Source organism: Ochotona curzoniae, unplaced genomic scaffold, assembly GCF_017591425.1.
Source record: "Ochotona curzoniae isolate NIBS_2020 unplaced genomic scaffold, NIBS_Ocur_1.0 contig_3190, whole genome shotgun sequence".
NCBI classification, from domain to species: Eukaryota; Metazoa; Chordata; class Mammalia; order Lagomorpha; family Ochotonidae; genus Ochotona; species Ochotona curzoniae.
In genome coordinates, this window is record NW_024465751.1 from 9,385,031 (window position 1) to 9,407,800 (window position 22,770).

The 22,770-nt window shown below is 46.4% G+C and overlaps 1 pseudogene; it reads left to right on the plus strand.

The window, feature by feature from the left end:
* The first annotated feature begins 309 nt into the window (after positions 1-309).
* On the plus strand, positions 310-1,028 carry LOC121155959 (annotated as a pseudogene).
* Positions 1,029-22,770: the final 21,742 nt, after the last annotated feature.

Genomic DNA, 22,770 nt, shown 5'->3' on the forward strand with positions numbered 1-22,770 from the left:
TTCTCCTTATCCATACAGTAGGCATGGCAACAGTATCTACCGCCTAAAATTTCCATAAGGGGTAAATGAGAAAACTCATGAGAAGTCCGTAACAATGCCACGCTTCATAACATTTATGTATATTGCCACTGAAACAATCAATGTTGTCCATTTTAGGGGGTGTAGGTGGTGGTAGTCTTGATGTTGAGATGTTTTAACCTGTAAGAAGTTAAATGTTGAGGTCAGACACCTAGCGCCGGGCCTGCAATGAGAGTGTGGGGAGGCCACTGGCTGCATTTCCAGGAGTCTGTGAGCATCCGAGCCACTGCAATGAGCAAAGCTCACCCTCCCGAGTTGAAAAAAAATTTTATGGACAAGAAGTTGTCATTAAAATTATTTTTTTAAAGATTTATTTTTATTTATATTTATTGAAAAGTCAGATATACAGAGAGGAGGAGAGATAGAGAGGAAGATCTTCCGTCCGATGATTCACTCCCCAAGTGACCACAATGGCCAATGCTATGCCGATCTGAAGCCAGGATCCAGGAATTTCTTCCGGGTATCCCACACAGGTGCAGGGTCCCAAAGCTTTGGGCCATCCTTGACTGCTTTCCCTGGCCACAAGCAGGGAGATGGATGGGAAGTGGAGCTGCCAGGATTAGAACCGCCGCCCATATGGGATCCCAGGCACAATCAAGGCGAGGACTTTAGCAGCTAGGCCATGTCGCCGGGCCCTGTCATTAAAATTAAATGGCAGCAGACATGTCCAGGGAATGCTGCGAGGATTTATCCCTTCATTAATCTGGTGATAGATGAATGTGTGGAGATGGCAAATAGTGGACAGCAGAACAATATTGGAATGGTTGTTATATGAGGAAATAGTATCATCATGTTAGAAGCCTTGGAACAAGTATAATGAGTGTTTGGCAGAGAAATCCAGATCCCCTCTCCAGAAGGACCTGTTTTGCTATAGTATGATATGAAAGTTGGGACATGTACATTTTCATGGTTTTTTAGTTTGTTTTTTAATAAACTTTTGTGATGGTCAAAAAAAAAAAAAAAAGAAGAAGTTAAATGTTGAATATCTCCATGGCAGTCTACGGGAGCAGTGACCCAAGTCCCTTGAGCACCAAAAGGGACTTTGCAAGGGAGTTACTTGAGCCAGTCAACACAGTTAACCCCTCTATAGTTTCCTCTGACGTTCTCCTGCACAAAGGACCAACAGAATCAGCAGATGATTCAAAAAATGCTTCTCAGAGATTCTTCACATGTGACACCATATTTACAGCTGCTTTGGTCAACCTCACATCCCATATGTCTCACAGCCTGTATTAGCATCATTCTGGGTACTTCCTGGGCATTCTGTTCTGCTCCAATGGAAAAAAAAAAATGTTTCCTGATTCTGAGAATCACATTCTAATTTGTCACCAAAGACAGAGGAAGGACCTGAACCTGTGATCAAATGCATATAAAAACACTGAACATAGCAGCTGCTACTTAGTGGTTTCTCGGTAAAAAGCTCTTTTTCTTCTGATCATGACTATTCTACAACACAATTAGTATCACTTCTGGATTCAGCTCCTGGTCCACAAAAAGAGATGGGCCCTGCAATTGTGCATGCACCTCCCAGACCCTGTCTATGACTGAGAGGTTAGGATTCGTTCTAACATGATGCCTTCTAAGAGTAAGAAGGGACTAGCAGATGGTGGACAAGCAAGTGCCCAAGTTACATAGGAACCTATGTAAGCAGGACCTCGACTGGCCATTCAGAAGATGACTCAAGGTCATGCTAAAGAATCACACCCTGTTTTTCCAACCAGAGCTGAAAGTCAAGATGAATCTCCTATTATTCATTACCCAGCAAATATTTCTTAAAGTCCATAGCAGCTGCTCACACAGCAGCTCTGCTTTGAAAACAAAGGAGATAGTGGGACAGGCACAACAGAGGGTATTTTTTTACTTAATCAAAGAGCCCCATTCCAGCAAAACATCCTCAGTTTTAGCCATTCACTTTCCTGAAGTCCTAACAGAATCCTACTGATATGATCCTAGGCAACTAGTTGAGGGCCACAAGTTTGGAAACCACACCTCCCCAACCCACATAATCCTTTCTGCCCACCTGTGAGTCAAATCATGCCCTTCATCACCTGGAACCTGAAGAGGAGGCAGTGCTGCATTGTTATGAAACCACTCTTCTCTCAAGCCCCTATAAAAGCCCATGTTGGGGAGGGGCTCGCTCTCTTCTTCCTGCAGTCTTACTCTAAGGACAGAAGGTAGCAATCTCTCTCCCTTACCCTTTCACTTTCTGGCCCACTCTCCGTGAACATGGCCCACATATGCTTGTATTCCTCACTCTCTGAATAAATTTTACCACATGCTTAGACTTGAAGTATGCCTATACTTAAAGTATTTTTTAAGTAAGAAAAACCTAGGAAATAAATACTTGGCCCAAACCTAGACCACAACAGTACTAAGCTAAAGGATCCCAAAAGACACACACCACACTGCCCAGCAGAGTTCTGCTCTGTACTGCACCCTTCAGCTCTGTAAAGAAATCGATCCAGTCTATTGGAATGATGTTTGGACAGGATGTAGCCTTCTCTACTGGAAAGCCATGTGCTGGGCTTATGCCCATGAAGAACTAACTTCCCAGTGACTGGCACCATTCAGAGAACACAAGACTGCAACCAGGACACCCCCATCTCTAGCTACACCCACTCCCCTCCAATAGCTAGCTAGCTGTGGGGTTCTCTGGGGCTCACTTTGTGCCAGCTTGGTTCACCCACAATGCCAAGAGACATTGACAAACCGTATCTCTACAGGTTTCTTATGGATGAGATTTACATTAAAGAGGTGGGCCTTTGAGCAAAGCCCTCAATCCTCCAAAAAGGCAAATCATCTTCATCCAACCTATTGGAGGCCTACTAGCTCAAATGGCTCTCCCTGAACAAGAAGCAGTCTTGCTAGCAGAATTGAATTGGAATTGCAACTCTTTCCTAGATCTCCAGTCTGCTGGCCCATTCTACAGATCTTAGGTTGCCCAAGCTACCAACATCATGTAAGAGCCCAGTCCTTAATGTCTGTGTGTGTTGGTGTACACATGCCCACCCTGTGCCCTATTGGTTCTGCTTCTTTAGAGAACCCTAAGCTAATACAGCCACCAAGCTCCTTTCCTCTTCTAAGTTGCCAGGAGTCTGAATGGTAGCAGAAGGGAAAGCCAGGTCCATTTCTTAGCCTGCAGCTGCCCAGGGCAGAGCTGTTGAAATGATCGGGACAATGTTCTCTTTCAGGAGAGCTTGTGCAATGGGCCTCCTCAGCACAGCAATAAATACCAGTAGTTCCAGAACTGGTACACCGAGTACTGTGTGCGGGCATGCAAAGAGATAAATCCATGAGTGCAGCCAAGAAGAAATCCAAAAGAGGAGGCTTCACATTCCAAGGGTTTTGCCATCTTCTCACAGGACCTCTGGACATTACACTGCCCTCCTCAAAGAGGCGAAAAGCAGTTTTCCTGCTGGTGATGGAGGATGTTCAGAGGGAATCAAGATGATCCGTGGAAGACAGGACAATGAGGCAGAGCGGGAACACCCGGATGTTCATATATGGGCCAGGACTCCAGCAATTTGGAGAAGGCTGCTGCACCCCAGCTATTTCCTGGATGCGCTGGGACCCTGCACACCTCCTCCTCTGTGCTCCAAACAGAGCACAGATTTCACAATTTTCAAACAGTCACAATTTCCTGAGCTTCAAAGGCCACAGACAGAAGATACTAAGCACATCCTGAGCTTCCTTTGATGGCTTCCCTTCTTCCTTAAGTTCTGCATCTCCCAGGTTCTATCCAAGGCCACCTTCTCTTTCCTTTAACACTCTTCCAGCTTCTCATGTCCACTTCCAAACCTTCCACTACCACCATCTTCTTAAGGATGAACCCTAAATAGCTGTCCATCTCAGTCTGCTCTTCTGCACCCCAAGGGAATGTATGTTCGAGGCGGACAGTAACGGCTTTTTCTTGTTCTCTGGCAGGCCTTCGGCACCTGGAATAGATCCTGGAATGTCACTGGCAAGGAGTACACTTCTGTTTGATCACAGGATGAGCCCCAGGACCTCTCTCCATCTGCGCTCTCTTGGACTCTATGTGCATTAAGCCAAACTGTTGACCCTCTGCTCAACACTAAGGCTTCTCTTGTTGCTCGTTCTGATGCAGCCTGTTATCCAGTTCCTCACTCAATCTGAAATCTCTGCCTCTTTTGCTTTCCATCACCACCCATTCTCAGAGATGCTGCAGATTCTATCATTTTAATGCCCCTTTCTGGCACATTGTCTCAGCCCCATGTCTCAGTCCCTGCCTGAAGGAGGAATGAGTTACCCATTAGTCTTACAGTACCACACTAATGATTCATTGCTTGGGAGTAGAAAAAACATGAGTCTTACCAGTGTGGGCAGGAGAAAGTCCCAGAATCTGAGTACCCCACATCCCTTATTTTAGAAGAATCCCCCATTGAGTGAGAGGTGCTGAGGGACAAGGACTCACTTCCCCCACAGAAGCCAAGGGAGCCAGACATACCCTGTAATCTGTAATCGTGTGCCCTGGCCTCATCCAATCAAAGGCTTCTGCTCAGAACTTAAAAGCTGATGGAGAGCCCAGCGCAATGGCTCAACCGGCTAACCCTCTACCTCCAAGCATCAGGATCCCATATGAGTGCTGGTTCATATCCCAGATGCTCCACTTCCCATCCATCTCCCTGCTTATGGACTGAGAAAGCATCAGAGGATAACCCAAAGCCTTGGGACCCTGTACCCACATGGGAGACCCAGGAGAAGCTCCTGGCTGCTGGCTTCAGTTCAGCTCAGCTCTAGCCGATACAGTCTTTTAAGAAATGAACTAGCAGATGGAAGATCTTTCTTTCTCTTCTTCTCTCCATAAATCAGCCTTTCCGATAAAAATAATAACAATAATAATAATAATAATTAATGTTTATTTTTTTAAAACGATGGTGAGAAATAGCCAAAAGGCAGGTTCATTCTAGGTCTATTTGTGTTCTAGCCATCGGCAGGAGCTGTGCCAGCAGGTGTTGCCAGCATTGAGTACCAACCAGCAGACTGTTCCCAGAGTAGTCTCAGGCCTGTGTTTCCCTAGCTCCCTGCCTGTTTCAGGGACTCTTAGCTAAGCAGAGCCTTGACGGGCATACACTCTCACCTGTCCTGAACAGCAGCATCTTAAAGAGTTCCTGGTACTGAACAGGCAGCAGTGTGTGGACCAGGGAAGAAATGAATGTGGGAAGAAGGGCAGGGCAAGGAGGGAGGAGAGACAACCATACTTCCTTTGACTGTTTCCCCACAGAGCAGGACTGGGGAACAGGGCCCTGTGCATGAACCTCAGCATCAGCACCCTCATTACTGGCTGTATCTTCGAGTCCTTATGAAAAGCAAGAAAATATGCAGCCCATCCCTGAAAAAATAGCTAATATTCTATACCCTCCTGGCAGTAAGTTGAAAAACAAGCTTTGCTTTCTATAGTATATGATTGCCAGATTTGGAAAGGCAAAGAGGAAAAGAAGGGAGATTTGAGCGCCAATAGAGAAATAAAAGGGAAGTTAAGGGTATGGGAAGGCATATAGAGACTATAATATTCCCATGTTTTATTTGAAAATACATTATAGGTATATACTTTAAAAAAAAAAAAAACACTATGACATACTCCCCTTGTCCAGTAACTCCACTTCCAAGCATTTGTATTGAGGAAGCAACCAGAAATATGGACAAGAGCCTGGCGTGGTGGCCTAGTAGCTAAAGTCCTTGCCTTGAATGTGTCAGGATCCCATTTGGGTGCCAGTTTTAATTCCAGTAGCTTTACTTCCCATCCAGCTCCATGTTTGTGGCCTGGGAATGCAACTGAGAACGGGCCAAGGCCTTGGGACCCTGCACCCATGTGGGAGACCTGGAGGAAGTTCCTGGCTCCTGGCTTCAGGTTGGCACAGACCAGCCATTGCAGTCACTTGGGGAGTGAATCATCAGACGGAAGATCTTCCTCTCTGTCTCTCATCTTCTCTGTACATCTAACTTTGAAAATAAATAAATATTTTTAAAAAAAAGAAATATGGACAAAAATGTGTACATAAACATAAGAGGAAAATTGGAAGTAACTTAAATGTTATGGAATAAAACATTTTACCAGTTCTACAGAATATTATGCAGTCATTAAAAATTGCATCACTAAAAAAGCTATGGAAAATGTGATGATATAATGTTATGTGGAAAAAATACATTCAAAGTCATGTATATACATTGATCTTATATAAGCAAAGTGTCTTTATATTTGAACAAAGACTGAGACAAAACCCAAGCGTTCACAAGGATTATCTGTTCCTGAGAAGATTGTTGACTTTTCTCTATGCTTAACTTTTGTGTTTAACTTTCTGTTAATTTTTCTATGCTTGTCTATAACAAATAGATGTTCCTTTATTTACCCAGAGAGTAACAATTAAAATTAAGTGACTGGTGTCAATTTCCACAGGAACTGCCACTTTAAAATGAACAAAGAAAAAAGACTTGAAATACATAATTAGAGAGAAAGAAAAGGAGAGATTTTTTTTAATCTACTGTTTCACGCCCTCAAATGACTACAAATGGCCCTGGCAGGGTCAGGCTGAAGCCAGGAGCTTGGAACCCCATCCAGATCTCTCACATGAGTGATAGGGGCCCACACACTTCTGGGCCATCTTCTGTTGCTTTCCCGCACACATTACAGGGAGCTAGATTGGAAGGGAAGCAGCCAAGATTCAAATTAGTATTCACGTGGGAGGCTGAGTGCACTATGCCACAATTGCAGCCCCCATTTCTTAGATTTGAATTCAAAAACTTCTTTGTCAATTCTGAGGCTAGGTGAGTAACTTTTTCTTCCTCAACGACTTTTTCTTTCACTTTCCCTCCTCCTCCCTAGGTGAGATAAGGAATAAAGATTTCTGCTACTTCCCATGGCTTCTGTCCATCTCTTTCACCCCAAGTGTGAATTCTTTACAAACTCCAAGTCTGGATTCATCACAACTATGGGTGACACTCCCTCTGAGAAACTAGTAAAATATCATCGGAACAGAGTTACCAAACCAATTCATATTTTCTGGTGACTAGGACATCTTGGCTGTGTTTGGATTATCCGCCACTTGACAAGTTGGGGTGACAGCCAGCATTTACCAAGATTCATCCATTCCACTTAGAGGCTGCCTGACCTCTGTTGATAGGTTCCATGCTTAAGCACATGTAGCACAGAGAAGCAAGTATGTGTATCCTGCTATTGGGCTAACACATTTTCTAACCACAGGCAGGGGGTTTCTTTTCTTAGTAAGTAGCAAAACCTTCTTAGGAACCCCTGGTTTCTTTTTGCAACAAGACAAAATAATAGAACAAATCTGCTGTCATTTTAAGTACCCTGGTCAACAATTATCTGGCCAAGCCCATTAAGTTCTCAATGCTGTCCCAGCTGGTTCCAAGTTGTACAAGAAAGTGGTGGTTGGTGTTAATTGTTTCAATAAGATGATTTATGATCATGTCCCATTAAATGATAAGCACTATACTAAACTCATCATTTTATTTAATGTGGATTCACAAAAATCTACACAAAAGCTGAAAAACAGAGATTGATTAACTGCCCCAAATAGCACTAGGTGGACTTGAACCTAGGCCATCTGTCTCAAAGCCCCTGCCTACTCCTCTTGCAGCACGCAGTGTTCTAGCTCACAACTCTGCTTTGTCTCAGAATGACATGCTTCTTAGTATCCCTAATCAAAGCCACTCTTGAACTTCAACTTGCACCAGCCTGAGATGCTGCTTTGTGACTAATAAATTTCTCTAAAACCTCACACTTTGATGTCTGCACCAGCAGTACTTTTTGATTTCTTACCTCAAGTAATTGTTTCATTTGATATGATCCTTGACCATGATTTTCTAAAAGAGACTAAAGCTTTCTGAAGTACCAAATCTGCTCCCCTTAAAATGTTTTTTTTTTTCAAAAACATCCTAGAGAAAGCAAAGAGGAATCCTTACTAGGAAGTGGATAAATGAACCAGTACATCATTATTTTAATAAATGGAAATTACTTTCATTACAGCCAAGAACATGCATACCTACGGGTGGAATTTTATTTGTTGGCAACAGTCAGATAAAGAAGATATTTTGGGTTAGAGTTTGTTCTAACGAAATGCAAAACAAATCAAAATAAAAAATAGTCCACTTGTCACTTTTCCAGCATTAGGAAATAGGAACCCAGTGAAATCCCCTATCTAATGACTTGGCCTAGCAGATGTTTGCCTGATCTGCTCTGACAGGATTGCCCCATGCCCGATCATGACAAAGGCTGAGAACTCCTAGCCAAAGACCGTTGGGCAGCAGGTGCACAAAGAACTGCCCTGCCACCAGCATGCACCAAACAAAGGACACAGTGCTAAGTCTCTGCATGCAGGGATCAGCAACTCCAAGAGCTGCTGAAGGAAAGAGGGGAAGAAGACATCAATGACCTCATCACAGCACAAATGTGCTACATGGAATACGAATCACCCAAGGCCACATAGAGAAACGTACAGATCACAGGTGTAATCTCTTCCCCCAGGAGGAGAGGAGACCATGGTGTGAAGTCACAGAATTTGCAACGACTTTCACTTGTCCGAAGGTCAGACCCAAGACCTCCATCCTACCCGGCCATCATCCTGCTCCAGCCAGACTCAAGCCCAGAGCAAAGCACAGGATCCAAACATGAAGACTAATCCTGTGGTCAGTCCACTTCACTAGAGCTGGGTTATCCCAAGGGCTGGGAAGCTAGGAAATATGTTCTAGTCTCCATAGAGCCCACATCCCTGCAGGTTTGAATGGGAAAATGAATCTATTCATTCCCACAAAATTCTGGACTTTGAAAGCAAGAGGAATACAAGTGGCCCTATACATACAAAAAATTTTTAGAACTCTCCCTAGTAATCAGGAAAACATCAATTGAGTACTTCCATTTTTTTTTTTAAGCTCAGCTGATTGGCAAAATTTTCTGAAGGTTGCGATAATCCAGTGTTACTGAAGATGGGAGAAAAGGGCTAGTTACTTACTCTTGGCTGGAGGATGAATTGGCTCAACCTCCCAGTAAATTGGAAAGCATCTCCACAAGCTCAAATGTGGGGCTGGCACATTGGCTCAACAGGCTAATCCTCCACCTTCAAGCACCAGGGTCCCACATGGGTGCCAGTTCATGTTCTAGTTGCTCTACTTCCTGACCACCTTTCTGCCTGGGAAAGCAGCAGAGGATGACCTCACATCTTTGGGATTCTCCACTGATGTGGGAGACCCAGAAGAAGCTCCTGGTTCCTGGCTTTGGATCAATCCAATTCTGGCCTTTGTGGGCATTTGGTGCATAAAACAGCAAGTGGAAGATCTCTGTGTCTCCTTAACTCTGAGACTCTGCCACTGAAGTAAAATTTTTAAATAAATCTTTTTTCTCTCAATTTCATCATTCCACAATGTGTTCATGCATCATGAATCCCATACTTCATAAATGTATACAATTTTATGTTACAGTTAAGAAAAAAGATTAAAAATGCATGCAAAAACTTCAAGCCACAACTCCACATTAAAAATGCATTGACATGCATGCACAAAGGCATGTGGACAGAAATGCTCAGTGGAAAACTGTACACCACCTAAATATCCATCAACAAAGACATAGTTAGAGGCCAGCACCATGGCATTATCAGGGTAAAGCCACCACCTGCAGCACCAGCATCCCACGTGCGTAATGATTTGAGTCCTGGCTGCTCCACTTCCAACCCGGCTCCCTGATAATGTGCCTGAGAAAACAGGGGAGGATGTGGAGGATGGCTTAAGTGCATGGGCCACTACACCCACGTAGGAGTCCTGGAGGAAGCCTCTGGCTTTGGACTGACCCAGCCCTAGCCATTGCAGCCATTTGTGGACTGAACCAGCATATGACAAATACACCTATCTTCACACATATACATAAACTCTGCCTTTAAAATAAATAAATTTTTTTTTACAAAAAGCCAAAGAAGGGCCCGGCACGGTGGCACAAGTGGTTAAGGTCCTCGTCTTGCATGCCCGGGATCCCATATGGGCGCCGGTTCTATCCCGGCAGCTCCGCTTCCCTTCCAGCTCCCTGCCTGTGGCCCGGGAAAGCAGTCGAGGACAGCCCAAGGCTTTGGGACCCTGCACCCATGTGGGAGACCTGGAAGAGGCTCCTGGCTTCGGATCGGCATAGCATCGGCCGTTGCGCTCACTTGGGGAGTGAATCATCGGACGGAAGATCTTCCTCTCTGTCTCTCCTCTCTGTATATCCACCTTTCCAATAAAAAAAAATAATAATAAAAATAAATCTTTTTTTAAAAAAGCCAAAGAAATAGTTAAATCATCTGTAATACATCATGTGAAGCAGTTAAGCTTTGTCACAGTTACCTGATTCGAGAGACACCTGTAATAATGCAGAGTATGGTCTTTCTGTGCATATTTTTTTCAATTTGTAGGGGTTTGTGCAAATGAAAATGTACAGGGGGATGTTCCCAATCCTTTTTTATCTTAACTTGCACATTACGGGGTGAGCATCTGGCACAGCTGTGAAAATGTTGCTTGGAAAGCTCCCATGCCATAGTACAGTGCTTACATTCAAGTTCCGGTTCTGCTCCTGACTCCAGCTTCCTGCCAGTGTGCAGGGAAGCAACCAGCAACAGCTCAGGAACTTAAGTTTCTGCTACTCACATGGGAGACTCAAACTGAGTTCTGGGCTCCTGGCTTTGGCCTGGTCCAGACCAGCTGTTGGGGAATTTGTAGAATCAGCCAACAGGTAGTTGCTCCTCTTTCTGTGTGTTTCTCTGCTTCTCTGCCTTTCAGACGAAATATGATAGTGGAAAGCCAAACGAGCATCAAGCCAAGGGTGGCAAGAGGGTTTTTAAGAGCCCCAGTTGGTGGATTTAGTGGACCCAGTGGGGTTAGCCTTGAGCCTCAGACTGGGTCACCAACCCATCAGATCCCCAGAGTGTCTAAGCTCTAAACAACTCTCAGGAGACTGAGGAGTAAACAGGAATATCAATTTGTCATTTCCACTTACAGAATTTCTCAACCACAACACTACTGGCATTGGGCTGGATAAGGTAAGTCAAGGCTGGGGTGAAAGATGGACGGCCAGGGTGTTTTAGGATGGCTACTGGCAGATGGGGCATCCACTCATCAGATGCCAGTAACTCCATCCCTTCCCAGGTCACACAACCCACAGTCTCCAGACAGTGCCAAAATGTCCCCTGGGAGGGCATGGCCAGCTGTCCCAGTTGAGAAACACATCTGCCAAGAAGGCTGCCGGGAGAATGCGAAGTCAGAATTGTTAACACTACGCTTTCACTGTCCAATGGCTCTGGTCTGGGACAGCTAGAGGCTCCTCCCTGCTTCATGGCAGGCCCTGCCCTGGGCACCACCCTAGTTGGGCACCACCAACTTTCTCTTCCCTGGCCCAGGCTTGCTAGTTCCTTCCCCTTTAACACCCTTCTTGGAGACACTGGTGTTGTTACAGTTGCCAGATACACTGGCAGAGGAACCTAAACCTGCCAGTAGGTAACTTCCAAGGAAGGCAGAGTTCCAAATGCCCACCACTAGCTCATCTCTGTGACTTAATGTTTCACCCTAAAATTCCACATGCTTTAACCTTTTGTCCCATAGTATACAAAAAAAAAAAAAACCAGATGAATTTCCCAAATCCTGTTTGCAAACTTTGGGAAGGGTGTGACTACCTTGCTGCAAACACATCTCCAAGGATAGAGACACCTTCCTCCTCCTCCTTCATGTCATCCAAAGGAAACACAGGAGACTCTAGAAGGTTCAAGGACAAATGGAACTAAAAGACAACGTACATGCCCCATGAATTTTTGGAAGCCCCTTTGTAGTTTCGTGAGACTGAAAGAAGGCTGAAAGAATTTATTCAGAAAGCCATGAATCACTCAGTCCTTGCTATATGTTTCTAAATCCACTGAGCTGGACATACTATACTCCCTGGACTGACAAAAGCCTTTTTCCTTTTAATTTTTTGACAAAAGAAAAAAAAAGACAGAGAACTCCAATCTGCTGATTCACTCCCCAGATCTCAAAATGGAGCCAGGGAGCTGGAAACTCAATCCAAGCGTCCCACAAGGGTGACAGGGACCCAATTCTTTGAGCCATCAGCACTGCCTGCCAGGACCTCTATTAACAACAAAGTTAACATCAGGAACTGGAGCCAAGCAACAAACCCAGGTACTTCAGCAATGGACACTGGCTCTTAACCATTAGGCTCGATGCCTAGCCCCAGGGAAGATGCTTTCCAAGCCCCTAAACCTGGAAACACATATCCACAGGGGCCTGCCTCACTAAGATTATGCCATCTCCCGTGTGAATTCCAGTGAAGACAATGGGGTCGCTTGTTTCCATATCAAGTTAAGGAGCCTCCTGAGACGACATCTTCAATTTCTCTTAGCGGGAAAGAAATAGAAATGGAAAAAGGCGTGGGAGGCTCTATTTCTGATTCAGACTTCCTGGGGAGTTTTGTCCTTAGTTAAGGACTTCACATTTCCATGTGGATGACATTTTAAATAGAGACGTTTTTGTTAGTAGTGACTCACTTAAAGCATTTATCACGACTGACTTGTGCAGGCGACAAAAGGCTGGCAGAGGTACGAGATAAAGGCAAGCCACAGGGCATCAGCATCCTGAGCTTCACTTGACTGTCTTGTGAAGCGGTTGTGTTGCATCACATGGTGGCAAGCAGAGCCTTGCATCATCTGAGACTCCGACGTCCTCAGGTTACAACCAATGTGACAGACGCATACTTCTCATCTCAGACTTTGGGGTGGGGGAAGCCTAGATTATTTTCTTATTTTCACCTCCCCTTTTTCAATTCCTTCTATGTTTTTATGTCATAATACAAAAATCTGGGCAGCCAGCATTGTAGTGTAGAAGGTTAAGCCTCCACATACAAAGCCAGTATCCCATATAAGCACCAGTTCAAGCCCCAGCTTTCCCACTTCTGATCCAAGCTTCCTGCTAACATGCCTGCGAAAGTAGAAGATGGTCCAAGTGCTTGAGCCCCTACCACCCACGTGGGAAGAAACACCTGGCTTCAGTTTGATCCAGTCCCAGCCGTCTGGGGAGTGAACCAGCATATGAAAAATCTCTCTCTTTCTGTAATTCTGCCCTTTCAGAGAATTATTTGAAAGGCAGAGCAAGAAAGTCAGAAAGAGATCTTTCACCCATTGACTTATTCCCTAAACAGCCACGTGAAGCCAGGGACTCCCTCTGCTTTCCCATGCAGGAAACCAAGCACTTGAAACATCTGCCATAGGGAACTGGATCGGAAGCAGAGCAGTCAGTATTCAAACCAGCATGGGATCCGGCATTGGCAGACAGCAGCTTAAGCTGCTATACCACAAGGTCAGCCCAACTCTGCATTTCAAATTAAGCAAACAAGTCTTTTTTTTTTAAGATTTATTTTTATCTTTTCATTGGAAAGTCAGATACACAGAGAGGGGAAAGACAGAGAGGAAGATCTTCAATCCACTGGTTCACTCCCCAAGTGGCCACAACAGCCAGAGCTGAGCTGATGCAAAGCCAGGAGCCTCTTCCAGGTCTCCCATGTGGGTGCAGGGTCCCAAGGCTTTGGGCCATCCTCAACTGCTTTCCCAGGCCACAAGCAGGAAGTTGGATGGGAAGTGGGGATGCCAGGGCTAGAACTAGTGCCCATATGGAATCCCAGTGTGTGCAAGACAAGGACATTAGCTGCTAGGCTACCATGCCAGGCCTAGCAAACAAGTCTTCAAGAAAATATAAACTCTGAGGACAGAACCAGACATATCCTTCCCCAACCTGGATGGAATTCCATATTTTGCTCTCACTTTCCTTACCCAATCCTCCATGTCATTCTATTTGACTTTCATTCTAGGAGTTTTATTTAGTAGAACAAGACTTTCTATTTTTACACTTCCCCTTTAAAAACAACCAAAAGATATTGGCAGCATATTTTCATATGTTCTCCCCCAGAAAACTAACGCCCATGCCTCTACTCATCCTTGACGCCACAAACTCTAGCCCAGGGCCACGTAACATGATAAGTGGGGACCTCTCTGGAGAGCCAGGCTTGTCACGAGAGAACTAGCATGCTGGTTCCTGCAGTTTCTACACTGCTGGTGGAGAGGGGGAAAAAATGCTAAGCCTGGCCAGAGAGAACTTAAAAGCACAGTTTTTGAAAAGTTGTACTTCATGTCCAGCAAAGCAAAGTCGGGCACCACTTAGGAAGCCTGCCAGAGCAGGAAAAAAAAAAACCACCCAGCCCATTTCAGTGGGAAACCAGCAGGGCAAGACCATCCAAGAAGGGCCAGCATAGTTATCAGGGTCGAGGAGGTATGCTCTGGAGACTCTGTGGACTTGAACTCCAGTGCTGCCATTGTATTAACCGCAAGTTGCCGAGCCTGCCTCTGCTTTGGCTTTGTCATATCTCACATGGTGATAATGGCGTTGACTCACTTGACCCAGATTTATGAATCTGCCGTGTGCCAACTGCTGTTGTGGGTGCTGGGGGAGGTTGCGCAGCGATGAGCAAAACAGATAAAGTTTCCTCATCTAAACTCTCAGCAGGAATAGCCAACAGATAGGAAGTCAATGTGAAATTCCCACCCAATATGCTACAAAGAGCAGGAAATGGGATGCTGTGACAAAGTGCAGGGGACGGGGACCTGGGACCGCTGTTGCAGAAACAAGCCAATGGATGCATGAGGGGAAGGAAGACAGGAACAGAGCAGCCAGGTGACAACAGGGGGCAGGAAGATCCTGGAGATAAAGTGTGTAAAAGCTTAGTGCAGGGACTGGCACATGGTCACAGCAAGCCAATCCTCCAGGTGTGGCACCGGTATCCTATATGGGCTCCAGTTCAAGTCCCAGTTGCTCCACTTCCCATCCAGCTCCCTGCTAATGGTCTGGGAAAGCAGCAGAGGACAACTCAAGTCCTTGGGCCATGGCAACAACATGGGAGTCTCGGAAGAAGCTCCTAGCTCCTGGCTTCAGGCCAGCTTAGCTCTGACCACTGTGGCCACTTGGGGAGTGAATGAAGGTCTTTTTCTCTGTCTCTTCCTCTATCTGTCTATCTCTCTCTTTGTGTAACTAAGACCAAAAAACAAAAAGTTTTAGTACAAGACCAGATGCAACACAGGTAAGTTATTTGACAATTGTGGACTACTTGGTGACAGAAAGGGCCCTAGGGCAGATCAGGGGCTTGGAGGTCAAGGGTTTCAAAAGAAAATTGAGGCTGCAGAGTTAGTTGGTTTCATATCCTCCCTTAAGGAGGCCAAATGGAAGAGAGGAGTCACAGGAGGACTATGGAGGGTGTGGTGGAGGCTCCACGCCCCTTCTAGAAGGAACAGCCAGCTCTGTCAGTGAGCTGAGTCCCTGCCCACCACAGGGGGTCAGCTCACTCACCCCAGGAGTGCCTGCATTGCCTCCCTGTGCCTGCACTGCCTGTACCCAAGTCTATCCCGGACTCCCAGGCAGCAAGCAGGCAAGCAAGTTTCAGGGCAGGATGGCTCCCTGTGTTCCAGGTGGGCAGACTGAGGCCCAGGTGAGGGCAGAGGGGCACATCCAACTGGTCTCTGTGTGTTTCAGCCAGACAGACTCAGGCCCAGGTGATCGGGGCAGGGGGCACATTCGGCCAGTCTCCCTGGTTCCAAGCAGGCAGACTGGGGCCCAAGTGTTGGGAGGACATCCAGCTGGTCTCCCTGTGTTCCAGATGGGTTCTGAGGTCCTATAGCAGGGAGCATGAATCTCCCTAGCAGTCTTTGCTGGGGACTGTGCCTCCTCCAGCTACAAAAGGCATCTTCTGCCCTGGCTGGCCTTCCACAACAGCCCTGCCACTTAAAGGTGGCATGCACAGTGCAGTGTGAGAGTGAGAGACCTGCCTGGCTGGAGCACCTGGTGATCCATGGGGTCACAGCTGTGCCCACGGAAAATCCCCCAACCAGGGAAGGTATGTTGCTGTGGACTGTCAGGCACATTTTTTGGCAGGTGTGAGGATGGAGAGGAGGCCATGGTATTATCACCATCAGGACCCTGGTAGAGTAGGCCACACATACAAGCAGGACAGGCCATTGGTGCAGCTCGAGAAAGCAACTTGGCTCCAGACAACAATTTGAAAATCCCAAGACTGTTGACAGCACAGCCTTGAATGCAGAGCACAGCAGAAGCCCACGGGTGGGCAGACACCGTCTTCTACGTTCCTCGCCTCAGTTTGCAGGGGAGACAACCATGACCCAGAGATGGCCAAGAGTTCGCCACTCTCACCTGCTCTGCTCTCACAGAAGTCGAACCTGGGATCCATGGGGCTGCCTTTCATAAGGGAGAGTGGAGGCTCCAGCACATGAAGAAAGCAGGGAAGGTTACACATGCACAAATCTGTCACTGGCCCCCAACATGTCATTTCCAAGAAATACCAGGCCTACGGGTAGGTTTTTGTACATGTCATCCTCTCAACCTCAAATCTAGTCCCCCACCCTTTTCTCCTCCAGGACTCTCATTCACCAGACAGAATCCTGTTCACCAATGTCACTTCCTCCAGGAAGCCTTGCCTGACATCCACGGGTTGCCACCCTCCTTAGTACCCAATACCTCTTGGGGCATACACAGCCACACTGTCCCTGTAAGCACTGGAGTGGGTTCTGTCTCCCCCAGTAGACTATCCTCCATAATGACAGAAGTTACATCTTAGTCACAGGTACATGCTCTGGCCTGAACAGGCTCTCAGTGTGTCATTATTGCCGGGACTGCAGACAGTTCCAGGTTCCTGCCAGTCCCAGCTCGTACCATGATCAGGAACTCACAGCCTACAAGCGTACTGTGTACCACACTCTGCCCCTATGACCTCCAGGCCTGTTAAGGTTCACTCTTGCCTTCCCTCTCTCTTCCTCTCCCTCTCTCTCCATCCCTTCTCACAGCAGCATTAGGAACTTCATGATCAGCAGACAAGGTCTGGACAATGCCAACTCGTTCATCGGCAGAGCCAGCCAGCTCCTGTCTGCAGTCTGGGCACCAATCTGCCCAGCTTTCTCCCTCCGCTGGCATGAGAGGCCCAGAGGCAGCCAGGAAAATCACTCTCGGGAACAGTTGACCTTTCCAGAGCCTGCAAATCTGACGTAGGAAGACCAGCCAACAGCCACACTCCCGCCTCCACTACATGAGGGTCATCACATCCAAGCAGCTCCCTGGCCCGCCTGCTCCTTCCTGTCTCTCTCCCAGATCCTTATCACCAGGTGCAGGTTAAGCCCCTCTTTTGAACAGTGGTCCTGGAAAAGCTACAGTGAACACCTTTGGGGGCACCTACCCTGATGACCGTGATTCTTCAGGTGGGCCACATGCCCACAAGAACTCCTGGCATCTATACTTCTGCCTCTTACTCTGTTCACTCACCAGTACTGACTGGACCAGGATTGGACACCTGAACTAACGTGAGCAGATCATATCCTGTCCCCTAGGAAGTGGATTGAAGAGAGTCTGTGAAGCAGCAGCCACGGGGGAGCTTCTCTCACCGAAGTAGGCAGAGATACACGGAGGCTGATGAGTGGAGAAGAGCCCATCGGACTCACAGGTGAGATGCCTGCTCTACTTCTTCCACGCCAGATGCCTAGTGTCACTCTTCCTGTAGGCAGGACTGTCTCAGCAACCACCCGCTGAGCACCTGCTAAGTGTCAGGCAGTTTTTTAAAATACTGGCTTAAGTGACAGAAAGAAACAGACACAAACTCCTGCCCTCATGGAGTCTATGAGAGATCTTCAAAAAACAAACATCCATGAGGGATCAGCATCAAGGCATATCATTGCCAAGCCTCCACCTGTAGAGCCAGCATCCCTTACAGGTTTTGGTTCAAGTCCCAGCTGATCCACTTCCAATCCAGCGCCCTGCTCATGCCCTGGGAAGGCAGCACAGAAGGGCCCAAAGCCTTGAGCACCTGCACCTGCCTGGGAGACTTGGAAGAAGCACCTGACTTCAAATCAGCCTAGCTCTGGCTGTTACAGCATTTGAACAGTGAACCAATGGATGAAATACCTTTCTCTCTCTCCTTCTCACTCCATCTCTCCTTTTATAACCTTGCCCTTCCAAAAAAAAAAAAAAAAGCTATGCCTGGTTTTCAATCTTATCTTGCACCAAAAGAACCTTTTAATCCCATTTTTCCATTAATTTTGGGGGAGTCTCCTCCTGATCAGTCCAAATCATCACAAAACTAAATATATCATTGCATAGTGACCCAGCTGCCATGAAGAAGATACTTAGAGAAGCTTTTAAAACGTATGCACCAGGAAGACCCAGCCAAGCCTGCAGAATCTAGACAGGCCTCCTGCAGGAAGGACATGTAGACAAATGTACAAAGCCAGTGCTCCAAAGTGGGATCTGGCATCACAGGTTTTCACTTAATCTGCTCCACCATTATGCCAGCCTGAATTTTAAAGTTAAAAAATATAGAGTCTCTGGGCCCAGAGCGGTGGCGCAAGTGGTTAAGGTCCTCGCCTTGCACGCCCGGGATCCCATATGGGCGCCGGTTCTATCCCGGCAGCCCCGCTTCCCTTCCAGCTCCCTGCCTGTGGCCTGGGAAAGCAGTCGAGGACAGCCCAAAGCTTTGGGAACCTGCACCCGCGTGGGAGACCCGGAAGAGGCTCCTGGCTTCGGATCGGCATAGTATCGGCCATTGCGCTCACTTGGGGAGTGAATCATCAGACAGAAGATCTTCCTCTCTGTCTCTCCTCTCTGTATATCCGCCTTTCCAATGAAAAAATAATAAAAATAAATCTTTAAAAAAAAATAAAAAATAATATAGAGTCTCAAACTTGAAAGTAACCATCTTCCATTAAGATTAATACCCATTAACCAGTTTGCTAACCCTTTAATTTTTCTCTTTTTTATTTGAAAGGCAGAAAAGTGAGAGAAATCTTTCACCTATTCGTTTACTCCCCAGATGCCCACAACAGCCAGAGCTGAGCCAAGCTGAAACCAGAACCTGGAAACTCCATCCAGACATCCCACCTGTGTAGCAGCATCCCAGGTACTTGAGTCATCACCATTGCCTCCCAGGGTATGGTGCTGGAGGCCAGAACATGACCAAGTCTCAAGCCAGGCTCTCTGACAAGAGATGCAGGTTCCCCAAGCAGCATCTTAACCACTACCCCAGTGAGGCTTCACAGTGAAGCCTGTACCTCTCGCGATCACTACCCCACCTCAGCTTGCACCTCCTCTTGGTTCAGTTCTTACATTTCCACACATTCTCAGCTACCCTGGTTTCACTCCTGCAACATCCTTTCAAAGGATATCTTTCCCAATCATTTTTCTTCTTGCTAAAAGTTATCAGTTCTACAAATTAGACCCCTTGGAATCTGAGAAAAACCAAACTGACCCTTGGGAGACAGTGGTTAATCATGAACTTCAATGGGAACACACTGGCTTCAAACCCAAAAGTGCAGTACTACAAGAATCTCAGACAATAAGAGAGAGCAGGGCAGTGTCTTCCAATTCCCATCCAATCTTATCCAACAGGAGACTTCTTATTCCAACAACAGGGTTGGCATTTGTGGAAGAAGATTCCTTGGGAAACCACAGGCCACATTGTATTCAAGAAAAGCTAAGATGTGGCCAGTGTGTCCTCTGTGCCCTTCTATGCCTGCTCCCTGCTTCCCTTCCTCCCCTGAGGAAATGCAGAGATGTTTTTGGAATGTAATTCTAGATGACCCAGGCTGTCATGCTGCAGTTCATCTGGCATGTCCTTTAGGCTGCATGAGCCAGCACACAGGGAGATCAGAGGTGGGGGCGGGAGCAGACCAAGGAAGAGGATGACAAGGGAACTTAGAGAAGCACAGACCTGTACATCTAAGCCAGCAGGTTCAGCTTCCAAGCTCAGCCAAGGACACTACCAACCCTATGGGAACCCCCAGCTCCCTCATCTCTAAGCGTTTCACTGCAGAAAAGGCATTTCCCAGACAGGAAGCCTCACTGCATCCCTGATTTAAGGTTTGCAGCTGTCAATATGCCCAATACACAGATAAGTAAATGGCCAAGAAGTTCAGTAACCTGAGGTTATTCAGGAGGAAGAAGGGGAACCAGGACTTCATGCTCATTCTGCTCATTCTTTTTTTTAAGATTTATTTATTTTTATTGGAAAGGCAGATGTACCGAGAGGAGAGACAGAGAGGAAGATCTTCCATCCGATGGTTTACTCCCCAAGTGGCCGCAATGGCTGGAGCTGAGCCAACCCAAAGCCAGGAGCCTGGAACCTCTTCGAGCAGGATGGGAAACAGAGCCGCTGGGATTAGAACTTGCACCCATATGGGATCCTGGCACATTCAGGGCGAGGACTTTAGCCACTATGCTATCTCTTCAGGCCCATTCTGCTCATTCTTAAGTCAGCCCTCTCTGATGTGCTCTTCCTTCTCCACTGCCATAGGTGGAGGACAAGTCAAAATTCTCTTTGATTCCTCCTAGGTGATGCCTCACAACATCTACTTTGAATAAATACCAGGTAGGAAGCCATGGGAATTAGGACTGGGGGTGAGGGGAAATTGTTCTCAAGTTATTCCCAAGCATATGAAACTTTGAAGTGACAATGGTACTGAGCCACGAGCTCTCAAATTAAACCAAATTGCATCCTCCTTCCAAATGTCACGTTACAGTCCTTCCAACAAATGTGTATTGCCTACCTGCTCTGCCCCGGGTCCTGTCCTAGGTGTTGAGCTTACCCTGCTCTGCCCCGGGTCCTGTCCTAGGTATTGAGGTTACCATTGGCACATAGGGTCCCAGCTTTCATAACATCTATGTTCTAGTGGAGGGCGAGAAAAAAGAAGCCAAGGAAACAAAAACTACGTGCTGAAACTAAGACAGATGCAAGTGGGGCTCCTTCTCAGCTAAACACAAACTCAGATCTTATGAACATCAGCCCAAGCTTCACCAATCAGCCTCCAGCCCCCTAAATTAATACCAAGAATTGGTTCTCTATTTACCAGAGCACATAAAAACAAGTCCACTTGTCACAAAACCACAGAAAAACACCATGTGAGAGCCCGTCAAAAGTCAAGCCAGCGGTCGAGGGAGGGGGATTGTTGCAAGACTGAAGGAGAGATGTTACTACTAATAAACCACAGCCTCATCTCAAAGGCTGGAACGGACACAGAGCCTGAGAAAAAGGCAGATTCTCTTCATGTTGGAATGATCTAGGAAGATGACATTAGCATTATGACTTCAGGGTCGAATTGGAGACTCTTGTTAGTCACAATTAAATTATGCTTTTGGTATCACAAACAAGGATTTTGGCTTCCAGGATGTCAATATGTGTTTGTTCACATGTGGCTTTTATATTTCCAAAAATGATACAGTCTGAAGTCAGGCCAGTCCACCCCCATGGAGCATGTTCTCTTTGAACTCGATGCGCTTAACATCCACTGCACTTCTTGCAATTAACCACTCACCACCCCTGAACTTGAACTATTGTTTTGCATTGTTCCTTATCTCTTCCAGGACTGAGGTTCTCACGCAATGATGAGTCATCTAGCAACCAGTTTATAGGGTTTACATCTCACCTTGGTACTGTTTTAACCCTGAACTATAAAAACAGCCTTCAGTTATTCCACAATTGGTCAAATGCCTATTATGTGCCTTCTTGGAGATTACAGCCTACAGGGAGGGAGAAATATTAACCAGCACTAAGATGGTTCTATTTTGACAGACCATGACAAGTGCAAGGAAAGAAAATGATCCAGTTCCATAGAATGAATCACACCCAGGAAATCTTCACCTGAATTACAGGGAAGCAAGTCTCTAAGAAAGTGAAACTATAGCCAAGATAGGAAACAGTGGAGGAAGAACATGCAAAGGCCCTGGGCAAAGGGAATACTTGGGTCAATATGTGCACTGTTGCAATGCTATGCTGTAAAGTGAAGAGTGGGGTTGTGACAGAGAGAGGCAGGTAGGGAAGAGAGCAAAGCTAGAGACTGAGGCAGGGCCCTGCAGGACTTTCCTGCAAAGCAGTGGGAAGCCATTGAGGAGCAGGCCGCAAGAGTGCTAGCATCAGCTGAGCCTACCAGAAAGGTCTGCTGATTGCAAGGTGGTACACTTCACCACACGGTCTGAAGACTGAAAGGTCTGGGTACTCGCCCTTGATGTGTATGAACTGTGCATCACACAGACAGGGAGTTCAAGGCGTTTGCAGAACACTGGAATTAGAATATACATTTTCCGTATACTTTCTAAATCACTTTATTTTTATATAGGTTGCATAGTTCACACAGTTTATAAAACACACAAATATGAGCAGTTTCCCAAGGAAGCTAACAATAGAGGAAATTGTGTTAAAATCCTCATCTTGACAAAATGCTAAGAGTGGTAGAAGCTCAGCAGCAGGCACATGGGTTTCATGATTTGCTATTTTGTGTATATGTGAAAAGAGCCCCCAATAGACAGGTTTTCTTCAAGTGGGGAAAGTTACAGTAACTATCAGCCATCAGCAGATAACACCACACAGGAAACCAGGACTAGCATTGTAGCACAGTGAGCTAAACTACCAACTGCAGCATTGGCATCCCATTTTAGCACCAGTTTGAGTCCTGGAGCCTCCACTTCTGATCCAGCTTCCTGCTAATGCATTGGAAGAAAGAAAAAGATTTCCCAAGACCCTGGGTCTCTGCCACTTATGTGGGAGACCTAGATGTGCCTAGAATCTACCTGGCCCAGTGCCAACTGCTGTAGCCATTTGAGGAATAAATCTAAGGA